Source organism: Ornithorhynchus anatinus, chromosome 9, assembly GCF_004115215.2.
Source record: "Ornithorhynchus anatinus isolate Pmale09 chromosome 9, mOrnAna1.pri.v4, whole genome shotgun sequence".
NCBI classification, from domain to species: domain Eukaryota; kingdom Metazoa; phylum Chordata; class Mammalia; order Monotremata; family Ornithorhynchidae; genus Ornithorhynchus; species Ornithorhynchus anatinus.
The window spans coordinates 7,662,468-7,677,510 of record NC_041736.1 but is presented as its reverse complement, the minus strand read 5'-3'; the positions used below and the strand labels follow the sequence as shown (position 1 = coordinate 7,677,510).

The following is a 15,043-nucleotide window of genomic DNA, read 5'->3' as shown; positions in this document are numbered from 1 at the left end:
GTCCAGAAGGCCATTCTGAAGATGCTCAGTGAAATCTGGTTGAAACATTAACTTAAGCAGCTTAACTAGGGGCCTTGGCCCCTACCCTCTCTCTCTCCCCCACCACACTATCACTGGAGGAAGTTGTTCACTGAGCTGAAAGCCCACGGCTACAGCCCCCTGATATTTAATAGCTGGGGTTCCATTTCTTCAGCCTTTCGCCTCCTGCTCTTGGAAAACAATTTCCAGGTGTGAGATTCTGGGAACTCCACTCCTCCAACGTTTATCAGTCAATAGAGACAATGGCCTTTCTCCGGGACTCGGATAGAGATCACTAAGTAAACACGCCATAATTGCTGTGGTGTTATATAACTTCATATAGCTCTAGGCAGTAACCTTTCCTGACCAATTTGGATGGGATCCAAGCTAATCTCTGCTGTAAACTCAATTGCTCAGCTCTAAAATCCTAGCAATTAATCTCAGAAGCCAACAAAGCTATATTTCCTCAGCATCGAATGTTTCGAACATGAACGTCCTTAACCGTTCAACTGCGGTCTCAGTTGCTGGAATTTGAGTTGGAGTCAATGCTTGTCCTGTGAATTCCCTAAAATATACTCCTTTGCTTATTCAACAAGATAAAAGAAGTCGGATAATAGGTGTGAAATCTGAAGGTATTTTTCACAACATTGAAGTAAAAACACCGTTGGGAGCAGGGAGTGTGTCTGTTACATTGCTATAGTGTAAACTCCCAAACACTTAGTATAGTGTTCTGCAAAGAGTAAGCGTTCAATACATGACTGACTCCTTTAAATAAGGCAAGTATTTGTTCAGTTTACCAAGCCTTATGGTGAAAGCACACTGAAAAGGTAAATTATTATGAGGTTTGGCGATTATATCTCATTTTCCCACTATTTTTTCTGCTATGACAACAGATATTTTAAAACTAGTTGCATTTACTTAATAAACACCACACTCCTCAAACTTCAGTATTGTGCCATCAAAATGACTGGGCCAACACTATTAGGCTTCTGTCTACCACATTTAACCTCGGTCTGCAGCCTGGCTTGGTGGATAGAGCACGGGCCTGGGGGTCAGAGGGGCCTGGGTTCTCATCCCAACTCTGTCTGGTGCTTAAAAAATATAGAAAGAAAAAACTGCTCACCTAGGATCCTACCCTTAATGTCAGTACTAAGGTTTAGAGGGATACCAGTAACCCTAGTGACAAAATAGTCATCACCAGAAATGTTTTTAAAGCTTTCATTCGTTGTCATATTTATTAAGCGTTTACTGTGTGCAGAGCACTGCACCAAGCGCTTGAGAGAGTACAATGATAAAACAGGCACTTTCCTTGCCCACAGCGAACTTACAGTCTAGACCCTATTGCCTAGCCTCAGGCACACCGTTTATTTTGCAAGAGAGGAGGTAACATTGGGAGTTCAAATTATAAATCCATATTCTGGTCTGTCTCTCCAGAGAATGAGTAAAAGTAGAGCACCTGGCCTAGTGGAAAGAGCACAGGTCTAGAAGTCAGAGGACTTCGGTTCTAATCCTAGCTTTGTACAATGCTTTTATTCAATCATATTTATTAAGTGCTCACTCTGTGCAGAGCATTGTACTAAGTGATTATTGTTGCATGACCTTAGGCAAGTCACTTAACTTCTCCACTTCAGTTTTCTTATTCTCCCTCCTACTTAAACTGTGAGCCCCGGGTGGGATAGGAACTGTGTCCAACCTAATTCACTTGTACCTGCCCCAGTGCTTAAAACAGTGTTTGACACCTAGTAAGCACTTCAATACCGTTAAAAAGAAAAGTTCTGATAAAGATAGCTACACTTGGCTCAGCAGTATTGCAATGTGGGAATTTTAAGAGTGGTCAGCAATGGTTCCTTGATACCACTTATCTTATCCATAGACATCCCCTTTCGAGCATCAGTTATTGGTCTTTTTTTTTTAAGTTGTCCTTCGTAGCTACAGCTTCTTGAACCTGAGACCCTTGGAGCTGTCTTGGTTTGAGGGAATGTCCCTCGTTTGCTTCAGATGGGAAATATATCCAGCAAAACGGGGTCTGAGTGAGAGCAGGCTACAAGACAGAGAAGAAGGGTCAATGATAGTGCCAGGTTTTTCCTGGCTTTACTCATCCTCTTGGGTACGACTGACCCTACTGTGTGTATTTCTTGGGGGTAACCACTGGTAGGGACAATGCCTTGGCATCGTCTTTAAACTGACAGAGTTGAGCCACAAACAACTACCTTGCAATGCTTTAAAGATTCTTACCTTAATCCTTGAAAACCTGTATGAATTCTAACCTCTTCCTTTCCACTGTCTTTGCCTTTCAACTTAGAGTAACACCACCTTCCCATGGCCTGAAACACGCATCTGCCCACGACCTCCATTTCCACTTCCTCTCATGGAGAAAGAACACACCCACCGGACGTAAGAATGCCCGGGAAATGGAGGGAACGGAGATGAACGCTGAGGCTTTAGAACTGCTGAAGCTTAAATTTTAAACAAGTTAATACAGCCAAATTAAAAGCTTGATACTTTTGCTGCTCTTACAGCACATTGGATTTGAAGCATTTGAAGTCTACCGTGTGCTAACCAAACTATTCAGCTGTGATTAGGTTTGGCTGCACTCTTCCCCAGATTATCCAGCTAAGTGATGCTAGTGAAAGAGATAGAAGGTTCTAGGAATCGGCGGGTCTGGTGACAGAAGAAAACTCTTTGGAGCATCAGTGAAAGGAAGGTGACCTTGTTATGTTTGGAGCCTAGCAGCCCACCACTGTCAATTGTTGAGGCTGTGAATTCTACACTTCAAGTCAGTCAGATGTCAGAGCATATGCCAAGAATGAACTGAAGTGAAACAGGAGAAAAGCAGTGAAGCAGTTTCTGTGAAACAGCATGGCCTAGTGGAAAAGCCAAGAGCCTGGGAGTCAAAAGACTTGGGTTCTAATTCTGGCTCTGCCACTTGTCTGCTGTGTGACGTTGGGCCAATCACTTAACTTTTCTGTGCTTCATTCTGTAAAATGGGGATTAAATTCCACTCTGGCCAACAGACTGTGAGTCCCATGTGAGACAGGGACTGTGTCCGATCTGATTACCTTGTATCTACCCCAGAGCTTAGAACAGTGCTTGCCACATAATCACTTAAATACCATAATGAATTGTTATTAAAGCAAAGCCTAAAATGATCAAAGCAGTGACATTTGAAATAGTCAAATTTGAAATTTGAACGGTCAAAGCAGCGATTCCCTTCCTTTGCTCGCTTTCGGCTGCGTTAAAGGATACATATTACATTGCATTTCTCTTTTTTTAAAAAAAAGTCACTTTCTTACAGCAAAATCATAGAGACCCATGTCTGTTGAGCGTTACATGTACCTTGCCAGAGTATCAGGGTGTTGGTAGGCTGTAGGGGAAGAGTCCCCAGGACTGTCAATGAGGCAGATGTGATGATTTCAGGTTCCTGTTGGGTGCATTAAGTATGACTGATCTGGATAGGGTGAGCCTAACCGAATTGCTACAGACAGTGACTGGTAAATCAATGAATCATATTTATTGTGTTATATGCAGAGCACTGTACAAAGCTTGGAAGAGTATGGCACTACAGAATTAGCAAACATTCCCTGCTCATAATGAGCTTACGGTCTAGCGGGACTGAGGAAAGTCACCAAGAAATCCTCTCCCTAAATTCTCCCTGTCCCACACTCCATCTGTAAGGTGGGCAGAGAGACATATTACGATTCTCCTGACCTGATGATCGTTTTTGATAAAGTTAGCTCAACTGTTACGGTACCCATTTAATCCATACCGCAAAAGGAAGAGTATTCTCGGTCCTTTCTTCTTCCCCCCTCCTGTTCGGGGTTGTCTGCTGGAGGTTTCCTGTTTTCTATTACTCTTCTGTCTCACTCTCCAAAATGACCAGAGCATCATATGTTAAATTTAGTGGGAGCACTGATAATCAGTGACACCTTTTTAAACAGTAAAAGCCTTTAATGCTATTTAGTTCAGCAAGGAGTTCATCATCAGTGGATTTTAAAGCAGTCACCATTATTAGCAACAATTTGAGGGCCTCAAATTTCCAAGACTATTCATTTGAATGTCTTCGAGGTCCTGACAATTTAATAATCAAATTTTTAGGGAAGTCCAGGACAAGAACAATTTCACAGGTGTTTCATTTGAGAGAATAGATACCACTCACACTCAGGGACCCTGAAACGTTTTATGTTAAAAAGCGTTTTGCGACTAAAGATCACATTTCTACAAGGGTAAATTTACCGAGATTGCTTTACAAATCATCTTTAGAGTAAGGAATTGAAATCTAGACTGTATTGTATGTCCAGCATGCTCTGAAAGAAATCTGAGACACCTAAGTGCACACCAGCTGGAGTATGGAAACCGAGGAGGAACGCTGTAGACTCAATTTGTAATTTTGTCATTTCATCTGTTCTTATAACAGTGTTTATCATCGTGAAACTTACCTGCCAGATAACTATGATTAGCACATCCTGTTTTCAACTGCTCAGATCCATCTCAAACTTCTCCCGGTGGGCTGAAATTAGCCAGCTGAATCTATGGCCCAAAGTACTTCCCTTCCAGGAAAACCATTTCAAGTACTAAGATTGACAAGTGAGGATGCATAAAGAGAAACCTCTTTTCATAAATGTTCAATCTCTTTCTCGGTTGGAAAAAGGGTACTCTCAAATCATAGCTAAACAAGCGATCGGCCTGGCAGATAAAACACGTGGTTAAAAAAAAAAGTGGAGGTTGGGCAGTCAGACTTGTTCTCTGTCCAGTGAAATAGGAATTGGTACATGGGAAGTCTTGCGGGTCAGACTTTGCATTGAGAAAGAAACGGTATCTACAAGTGGTAAGAACAACCAAACCTAGAGTCAGAAGACTCAGGTTGCCGGCTCCACCCCGGGCCTACTGTGTGACCTGGGACAAGTCACAATCTCTCTGGGCCTTAGGTTCCTTTCCTGTAAAATGGGACAGATTGGGAGCTGACTATGGGGCAGGGACTGTGTCTGCTCTCAAAAGCTTAATAGTAATAATACTGCCATTTGTTTCATACTATATTCCAAGCACTGTGCTTACTGCTGGGATAGATACAGTGCAGTCAGATCAGGCACAGCCTCAAACCACCTGAATCTGAAGGGGAGAGAGAGCAAGTATTTAATCTCCAATTTACGGATGAGGAGTCAGGCACCTGAGAGTGGTGAAGTCAAGATTAGAACTCAGGCTTCCTGCCTCCCAGTCCTTTGCTCTTACCACTAGGCCATTCATTCACTCAAGTGTATTTACTATGACTTGATTCTATTTATTGCTATTGTTTTGTCTGTCTGTGTCCCCCGATTAGACCGTAAGCCCGTCAAAGGGCAAGGACTGTCTCTGTTAGCGATTTGTCCATGCGAAGCGCTTAGTACAGTGCTCTGCACATAGTAAGCACTCAATAAATACTATTGAATGAATTTACTAAGCATTTACTCTGTGCAGAGCACTGTACTAGGCGGTTGAGAAAGTACCACTGGTCAGCACACAGTAAGTGGTCAATATAATAAATGCCCTAATTCAGTCGGTCGTATTTGTTGAACATTTACTGGGTACAGAGCACTGTACTAAGCTCTTGGGACAGCATAATATAGCAATAATCAAGGAGTTTACACACTAATTAGGAGACAGGACCTGGATTTGAAATTCCCTCTGTGCTTAAACAGTTCTCAACCAAGCTGCAGAATGCATTTCCAAAGTTAGGTTGCTCGGGAAAAACTCAAGCTATTTCTAGGCAGAGAAGAAATGGGACGAGATTCCAGATGTGAATGTCACACACAGAGTCTGTTCTGGGGCCTCTTCATTGGATTTATGAGACTCCCAGGGAGTTTGCACATTTTCTACCACTATTATTTCAGTGGCCGCATCCTCCAGCTACGCCAAATCCAGGTGCCGAGCAACGAAAGTGGCGCTTCTTTCGGAGAGAGGCCGTTAACATCTTTTAAAGCCTTCGGCACCCATTAATTACCGTGATCTGCTACCAACTGGGGCTTAACCTGCAGAGTATATCGCTGCCACGGTGTCATTTCAAGAGTGACATGCGCCAGGTTTAAGATACCGCTTAGCAGAATTAAATACTCCTGCCAAACACACCGGGAATGAACACTGGGGAGTTTAAGCAAAAGGAAAAATAAAAAAGCAATTACTGCCATTAACTCCCTTGCCCTTCCCCTCACTTGCCCTCTCACCTCCTCAACGCTCTTACAGTCTAGAGGGAAACCTTCACACTGCTCTATTTAATACGTGTTTAAGAAGAGACTTAGGTGAGCCAAGTAATGACATTGCATCTACTAATTGTCGATTAACCTCACAGTTTTTTCAGGGGCTAGGACAGTGAGGAATCCAAGGTAACGATAATAATAATCCTAGTGTTTCGGGTTGAACTTGTCGCCAAGCACTGTTTTAAGCCCTGAGGTAGATAGAAGATAATCAGGTCAGAAGCAGTCCCTGTCCCAAATGGAGCTCACAGTCTAAGGAGAACAAGAACAGGCATTTAATCTCCAGTTTGAGGATGAGGAAACAGAGGCCCAGAGAAGTGAAATGACTTGGCCAAGACCCACAGCAAGCAAGGGGCAGAGCTGGAATTACAACCTGGGTCGTCTGACTGTCAGGCCTGTGCTCGTTCCACTAAGCCATGAAGAGATCTCAGCAGAGGCATTCCAGAACCTTGAGGATTTTCAGGTCTGAATTTCCTCAGTCCTAATATTTCCTCCTTGAAATGAGTCTCAAACAGTGATAGTCAGGTGGCCAGATGGGGCTACGTGGCCTGTGATAAATTAGGAATGATGCAGTGTATTTGCCCCCAAAAGATGTCCCGGAACAATCATTCAGACCTAAAACTCCCCCGTGAAACCTGCCTGATCCATTCAGGCTATCTGCATGGAGCAAATTAACTAGATAATTCACAACTCTTCCTAGGAATGGATGGTTTGAAGTGCAAAATTCTGGGGAGATACTGTTGCCAAAAATACTGTAATGTCTGCATTGCCTGATTTACTATATTTAAATTAGGTTCTTGATGGGATTCAGTAATTTAGAAGTTCCTAAAGAATGGGGGGGAGAGGAGCTATCTCCCCAAACAATGCTAATAATCTTGTTGTGTTTATTGCCAAATTGGCCAATACTGAAGGATTAAGAAGTCCATTCCAATAATCCTTTTTTTTTTTTTTCCCAGGGAGACTACACTTCCCAGAATCCTGAAGAATGATGTTTCTCAGTGTCTCTAGAGATCAAAACTTTGAGAGAAGGTGGACTTTGGTCAGTAGAACCCCAAGAGGAGACTGGTTGATTAATCACCTAAGCTTTTAAAATCTGCTTTTCTTTCAGGTGTTCAGAGATGACTGATGGTAGAATGCGATGTAATTTCATCACCGTAGCAGCCCAGTTGTCTACCCTCTGCTTTGTTTCCTTTTTTTCCTGTATTAGATTGGAATTCCTGGGTCTGTGACTACTGCAGGGGATTTAAAAGTCCCGGAGGAGCTATGAATATCTCCATTTTAGCAATGGCCGATTTCACAGAAGCCTCCTGGACTGTTGTCATTTCCCTCTGGTCTGAAACTGTATCCCTGAGATTCTGAGGGGCCCCCAAACTGACACCGAGATAATACTTTCTCCTACTCGACTTACACCAGGCACCCCCCGATTTGCTCTTGAATGCCTTTTCCAGACTGGTAGCTATCTGGTCAAGAATAGTTATTTCCCTTTATTAAGGTAAGTTTGTCGTGGGGCGGGGAACTTGTCGACCAACTCTGTTGTGCCGTACTCTACCGGGTGTTCAGTACAATGCTCTGCACACTGGAAGCACTCGATAATATCTTTGAATAATTAAGCAACCAAGCCAAATAGCCTGCAAATATTCTCCCCCTGCCTTAGCATTTCCACTGTACCTTAGGAAAATGCCACACCAATGGTCTTGTGAGTGTTTTCTGGCAGTGAACCCTCTTGCTGTTAGAACATCTTCTATCTAGAAGGCCATATCACTGAGCATTAGAGTTCTTTAATCTGCTTTTTCTGGAACACCGATGTCAATAGATGGAGCTGTTTTGATGCCTGAGGTCTAACGCTATCGAAACAAATGGCATTATGAGGTTACGAAGTGGGATACAGCTGCGTTTTGTATTTACACGTGTGTGGTGGTTCCACGAAACAATCCTAGCGAGAAACGCTTCCGAAGAAACCGTCGTGATGTCAGTGGGAGGGCTCATTTGGCATTAGTAGTCCAGCGCTTAAAAACAAATCTGGTTTCACATACGCACGCAAAATCGTGAAACTAAAAAACCCAAATCTTCATTAAGTGGCAGTAGAAGGAACTATATTTAGTAGAATCGAAGTCTGCTGCTGGGTTGACTATCAGAGCAACACGGAAAGTGTTGGCACGGTTATGGCAGCAGTGGTGTCAAATTTTATATATACACACAGTTGTTTTCCAAGTCTGGAGGCACCCTGGATGATAAGATTTAATCTGTGGGTGTGGCTAAAAAAAAGATTCACACCCGAGCAGAAGAGCAGAATCTTTCACACGATGAAGGTCTGTGCTACGCAGCGGTATTAGCTGCTGGCGGGGCCTGACAGTTTTGGGATCTGCCTCTCATTGCCAGAATTTTGTGCGAGTGAGCACTTGGGATGCCATCAGTCCTGGTCCAGTCAGGGGTCAAACAGCCTCCCTATCACATCCGCGGGCACAGAACCGACGGCTCGAGGTGTCGACTCGGCCTAAACCTGCAGCCAACGCTGCCCCCTGCTCACGCGAGAACACGGTTCCAGTGAAACTGAGCCACAAAAGCCAAGGGTGAGATTGGGGCTACCTGACTTCTCCCACGATACTCCTTTTTCCCGAGCAAGTGGTTCAGAATCCATTTATGCGCAAGGGAGGCAATACGGCCTATTGAAAAGGCCTGGGGCTGGGAGTCATGAGACTCAGGCTCTCATTCCATCTCTGCCCCTGGTCAGCGGTGTGAATCTTTTTTTTAAATAAGGTATTCGTTAAGTGCTCACTATGTATTAGGCATCGTACTAAGTGCTGAGGTAGAAACAGGATAATCATGTTGGACACAGGCCCTGTCCCACACAGGACTCACGGTCTCAATCCCCATTTTACAGGTGAGTTTACTGCAGCACAGAGAAGCGAAATGACTTGCACAAGGTCACACAGCGGACACGTGGGGGAGCAGGATTAGAACCCAGGTCCTTCTGACTCCTAGGCCCTTGCTCTATTCACGAAGCCATGTTGCTTTTCCCTAGGGCGCACTCAACTCGAGCAAATCACAACTTTATATTGCCTCCGTGAGGATAAGATACATATCCTCCCGCTCTCTTACATTTTGAGGCCCTTGTGGGGCAGGGACTTGGGCCCAATCTGATTTTCCTGCAAAGAAATCCTGCAAATAGGGAGTTATTAAAAAAGACAGTGAGCCTCATGTGGAACAGGGACTGGGTCTGACCTGATTAAAATGTTTTTAACCCAATGCTTAGAACAGGGCTCGGCATTAGTAATAATAATAATGATGATACCAACATATTTCCAAAGGGGTTCAGTCTACTTGTAGGTAGCAGTGAAACTGTACCCACCTTACCACAAGCACACTGAGTGGGAGAGGTGAAAGGAATAAGATCCAGCCGGGAATAATCACACAGCTACTCTATGGAGAGCTGAAATTGGGAAACCGAAAAATGAGAAGAGCAGAGGAAAACACCGGACACCGTAAAACAAAGGCTCGGTCATTGCTGCATCCCAGCTGAAAGCTGGGAGCCGGTTGACGAGGACAGATCAGCATGTCGAGAAAAGAGAGGTCTTCTTTGAGCAAAAGTTTTGCAAGAAATGAGAGACTAGGAGACAAGAGAGAAAACAGTGCCAGGCACTGCCAACAATAAGCCTGAAAACACAATGAGGCTGTGGCTCTGGGCTTTCTCAGCTCCACAAACACTCTTAGGTGAATATCACCACCAGTGAGTGGCGTCCATACAATAATGATGATATTTGCTTAGGGCTGACAACATGCCAAGCACTGATCTAAGCGCTGGGATAAATACAAGCTTATCCGGTTGTCCCACCGGGGGCTCACAGGCCTGATCCCCATTTTACAGATGAGGGAACTGAGGCAAAGAGAAGCAAAGTGACTTGCCCAAAGTCACCCAGTTGACAAGTGGCAGAGCAGGATTAAAACCCACGACCTCTGACTCCCAAGTCCGTGCTCTTGCCACTAAACCACGCTGCTTCTCTATATAGACAAGAGATGACTATACGTGTTCTCACGAGATCCGAAAACTCGTCATTTCGACGGGAGAACAGATCGTATCACCATGACGATGTGCCCAGAGCCACGATTCTAATAATAATAATAATGTTGGTATTTGTTAAGCGCTTACTATGTGCCGAGCACTGTTCTAAGCGCTGGGGTAGACATAGGGGAATCAGGTTGTCCCACGTGGGGCTCACAGTCTTAATCCCCATTTTACAGATGAGGGAACTGGGGCACGGAGAAGTGAAGTGACTTGCCCACAGTCACACAGCCGACAAGTGGCAGAGCTGGGATTCGAACTCATGAGCCCTGACTCCAAAGCCCGTGCTCTTTCCACTGAGCCACGCTGCTTCTCCAAAGTGGGATTCTGAAATCCCACTCTATCTCACGCCGCTCCGGGTCGTACTAGGAAAGTTTCCAATACTCTACCAGGCTCGGCTGTGGGAGGGAGAGTCAAGCAGAGGCCTACCCGTCCCATTCTTAGCTCCGCCAGTGGCTAGTGAGTGGAAGGTAATCTGCTACAAGTCAAAACTCCCCCACGCTGGGCAGCAGCGGTTTGGGAGAGAGTCGAGGGCGGACACTCAGCTTTACTGCGCTGAAGGAGGCGGGGGTAAACCACTTTTGCATTTTTACCTAGAAAACTCTACAGGAACGCGACCAGAATGATTGCAGATGGAGAGCGGGACGTTCTGGGAGAGATGTGTCCGTGGTGTCGCTATGGGTCGGAAACGACTCGACGACACAAGACGAGACTATCTCATCCTCTCCCTCTCTGGGCCAGCCTGCCTCTCTGCGAAAGCCGCCGTCAATCAATCGATGGTATCTGCTGTCAATCAATCGATGGTATTTACTGAAAGCAGACAGACTGCGAAGCACTGTACTAAGCGTTGGGGAGAGTCCAACAGAGCGAGACATACATTTCCTGATCTCCAGGAACTCACGGTCTCATGAACTTCACTATATTAAAATATTTCTTAGGTCCTCCTTGCTGATGGGTCCCTCTGATCACTGACTCAAGAGGCCAATGCAAGGTCACCGTACGGTTCCTGGAACATAGTAAGCGCTTAAAAAATACCATCATTATTATCGTTATCACTATTATCCAGCTGCTCTTTAAGGTGCTTCTAGATGACAACTGATGGTGAGGCGCAATTGTTTTGGATAAGTTTATTCATTCATTCAATCTTATCTTTTGAGCAGCATTATTGAGAAGAGGCGCGGCTCAGTGGAAAGAGCATGGGCTTGGGAGTCAGAGGTCATGGGTTCGAATGCGGGCGCTGCCCCCTTGTCAGCTGTGTGACGGTGGGCAAGTCACTTAACTTCTCTGTGCCTCAGTGACCTCATCTGTAAAATGGGGATGAAGACTGTGAGCCTCACGTGGGACAACCTGATTACCCTATATCTACCCCAGCACTTAGAACAGTGCTCTGCACATAGTAAGCGCTTAAATACCAACATTATTATGATTGAGCACTTGATGTGTGCAAAGCACCGTACTAAGCGTTTGGGAAGAGTACGATATAACAATAACCAGCGAAGTGCCCTGTCCACAAAGGGGTTACAGTGGCTGAAAGTCCAAAGACAATCCATCATGTTTGTAGGTAAAAATACTTCCTTGGGGCCGGTCTCAGACAGAGACCGGTTCTGTTTTTGAGCCTGTGGCTTTCATACGCTGATCTCGGGTAGGCTTTGCTCGAGCAACTGCTGTCTGCAAGATTCTTGCCGTGTCTGCTGCTCTCCCTACAATCTGCTACTACACTGCATCGCTTGAGTTCAGCGATGCTGATGATAATTTCCTTGAATGTGAATGTCATTTTCTTTCCCCCAGACTCTCTCACATCGTTGCACCCGTCTATCTCCCGTGTAGGGTTTGGTCCTGCGTGGGATGCGGGGATAATCGTTCTGCTGCTTCCTTGAACCGACTCCAGAGCCGCAGCCCGAATCACTTACCGTTTCCAGATCGACTTAACCCGGGGGTTGTCACATGCCTGCAAAGAGCAGTTTGACCGCCTTGGAGAAAGGTTGTAGCACACACGCTGTCTCTGTGCTCTTCGGACCGTTGGTCTCACCAGAAAGCGACACCCTCTCCCCGCCCGCCGGAAACCTTCCTACGTTCCTGGGGTCACTGGTCCCCTCTGCTTGCAAATGGATGATCTGGGTTAGAAAGCTCCTCCCTAAATCCGTGGTGCTTATAGTCCCAGGATATGCACGCATGCTTAACTCTATTTCCATCTAGGGTGTTCACACACAGTCAGTTGTATTTAGTACGGTTGCAGAGCACTGTACTAAGTGCTCGGGAGAGTACCGTACAGCAATATAACAGACGTATTCTCTTCCCCCAACAAGCTTACACTACACATCCACCTACAAGGCCAGCTCTGGAAGCTCATAGACTGGGGAGCCGTGGAGAGATTTCCCCAGACTCTGGCTTCTTTGCACTCTGCTCTTTGCTGGCCATTCTCGTTGTCGTTGATAACCTTTCAGCAGGCTGGCCGGGGTGAGAGGGGCAACTCAAAACAACGAGTCCGTTTTGCAATGTGGAAGCGGGGTCAGTGAAAATTTAGCCAGGGAGAAGGGTAGAGCTAAGAGTTTCGGGCTAAGGGACGGACCTTCGTGGGCTCTGGACCGATTCATGGAGAATCAGTAGAGGTCTCTGCTCCCTTCTCTCCCCACCCTCCACGTCCCTGTCCCAGTTGAGCAAGGGGGAGTTTATCGGAACATTCCTCAAGGACATTAAGTTTCCTAAATGCAAACAGAACCATATTAAGCGCTGGGGTAGATAGAAGATAATCAGATTGGACACAGTCCCTGTCCCACGTGGGGATCACTGTCTAATTAGGAGGGAGTAGGATCCGGTCCCCATTTACAGATGAGGAAAGAGACACAGAAAAGTTAAGCCATTTGCCCAAGGTCACACAGATCTGAGGGGCAAGGGGAGGGAAGAGAAGGGCAGATGTTCAAAACCATTTAATGGTATTTATGGGGCCCCTCTGGCAACTTTTATGACAGGGCTCTGGAGATAAAATTGCATTAGAGATAAAATTGCATTAGTGCCGAGGAACTAGAAGGGATGAGGGGGAATAGAATTTTATTAATTTGCTTTCAAAAATGCTGAAATTTTGCTTTCCTATTAATTGTTTTTTAAGCTTCCCAAGTTAATTGATGGGTTCTGTAGTACAAAGCTGCAGAAAGGAAGATATGCATCCCTTAGGCCCATTTCTGCAATTGTGTTTTGCCATCTGAAACTTTACAATGCAAGACTATTAATCGCAAAAATCATGACATAACTTTGGCTGGATCCATTCGGATACGATTACTACTGGGCCGTGCAGCACTTCCTGACACCGTCTTTTATTTCACCCAATAACGTTTCTAAATTCTTATCGCCAGTAGGTTCTTAAAAATGATGAAAAAGCCATCCTTTATTTGGGTACATTTTCAAGCTCATTTTAAAATGAGCTCATTCATTTTAAAACCAACCTAATTAGATTTTTTTTTATTATTAAAGTGAAACACGTAGATCTGGGCCAGTTCTAGCCTAAAGAATCATCCGTGCACCAGCCCACAGTTGTATTCCCTCAGCAATTAGTACAGTGCTCTGCAGTGTGGTTTGGTGGATAAAGCACCGGTCTGGGAGTCAGAAGGTCATGGGTTCTAATTCCGACTCTCCCACGTGTCTGCCGTGTGACACTGGACAAGTCATTTCACTTCTCTGGGCCTCAGTTACCTCATCTGTATAATGGAGATTGAGATCGTGAGCCCCACATGGGACAGGGACTGAAACCTGTTTTGGACAACACTAGCTCTAACTCAGGAAAAATGGAAATGGAAAGGTAGGTGAATGCTCGTTCTCCAAAACACAGATAATGTTTCCTGGAATTTGTAAATTTTCACTCCACTCACGTTCAGTTTTGGGGAAGTGGAGAAGAACGCTCAATTTGTATTTCTCGACTATATTTTTCAGCTCCTGCAACTAGCTGGATCCTGACCTAAGCAATTAAACATCAAATAATGCTTGGCTTTGCCCTGGCCACAGCCTGGGTGGCATTAATCATTAGTCTGCCATGCCAGTATTCTGTTCTGGAAGGGACCAAGCTGGAAACATCTTCAACTGAAGCAACACCCTTTTAATAGGCTCTCTGCGGGTATCGAAAAGCCATTGTAAATCCCTTAAATAAAACAAAGTGGAGCAGAAAAAAGGTCACCCAGAAAAGTGTATGTTTAATTATGGCATTATTAAAATCTGATGTTACAATTAAGAACCTTGAAATTTTTTTTAAAACTTTCAGGTCATCAGCACTCTCTGTGTACACAACCTCAAAGCAGCTGGAGTTTCTTTTTAACCACCAATTCAATCATCATAAGAGTACCGAGGATTAGAGAGCAATAGATCGGTATTAAAAGGAAAAGAAAAACAGCCGAGGGAGAATAAAGAGGTATGGATTAAAAAACATCAGGACCTCTGCTTGCCTAGCATGTGCCCGTGAGGTGAGATAATGTTATTTATGCTGTCCCCGCTTACCTGAAGACCAATTACCCAGTACTATTTTTAGCTTACAGTTTCCACCAGGCACAAGCTTATCTGGCAGAATACAGACACTAAACTGTATGAACAAACCTCTTCTCCCATTTCTTTCTGCGTCACCCTTGCACTTGAATTTGCACCCTATATTGGTCCCACCCACATCCTCATGAACCTTTCTGTAATTTATTTATATCAGGGTCTGTCTTCCCCTCCTTTAGACTGTGAACTCATTGTGGGGAGGGAATGTGTCTGTTAT

General features: G+C 44.8%; 1 long non-coding RNA gene across 1 annotated transcript; it reads left to right on the top strand.

Moving 5' to 3' along the window:
• Positions 1–550: 550 nt before the first annotated feature.
• On the top strand, positions 551–14,508 carry LOC114814240. Its single transcript, XR_003761993.2, has 5 exons — positions 551–650; positions 2,321–2,412; positions 7,199–7,281; positions 12,130–12,283; positions 14,227–14,508. It is a non-coding gene; the product is annotated as an uncharacterized LOC114814240 (long non-coding RNA).
• Positions 14,509–15,043: the final 535 nt, after the last annotated feature.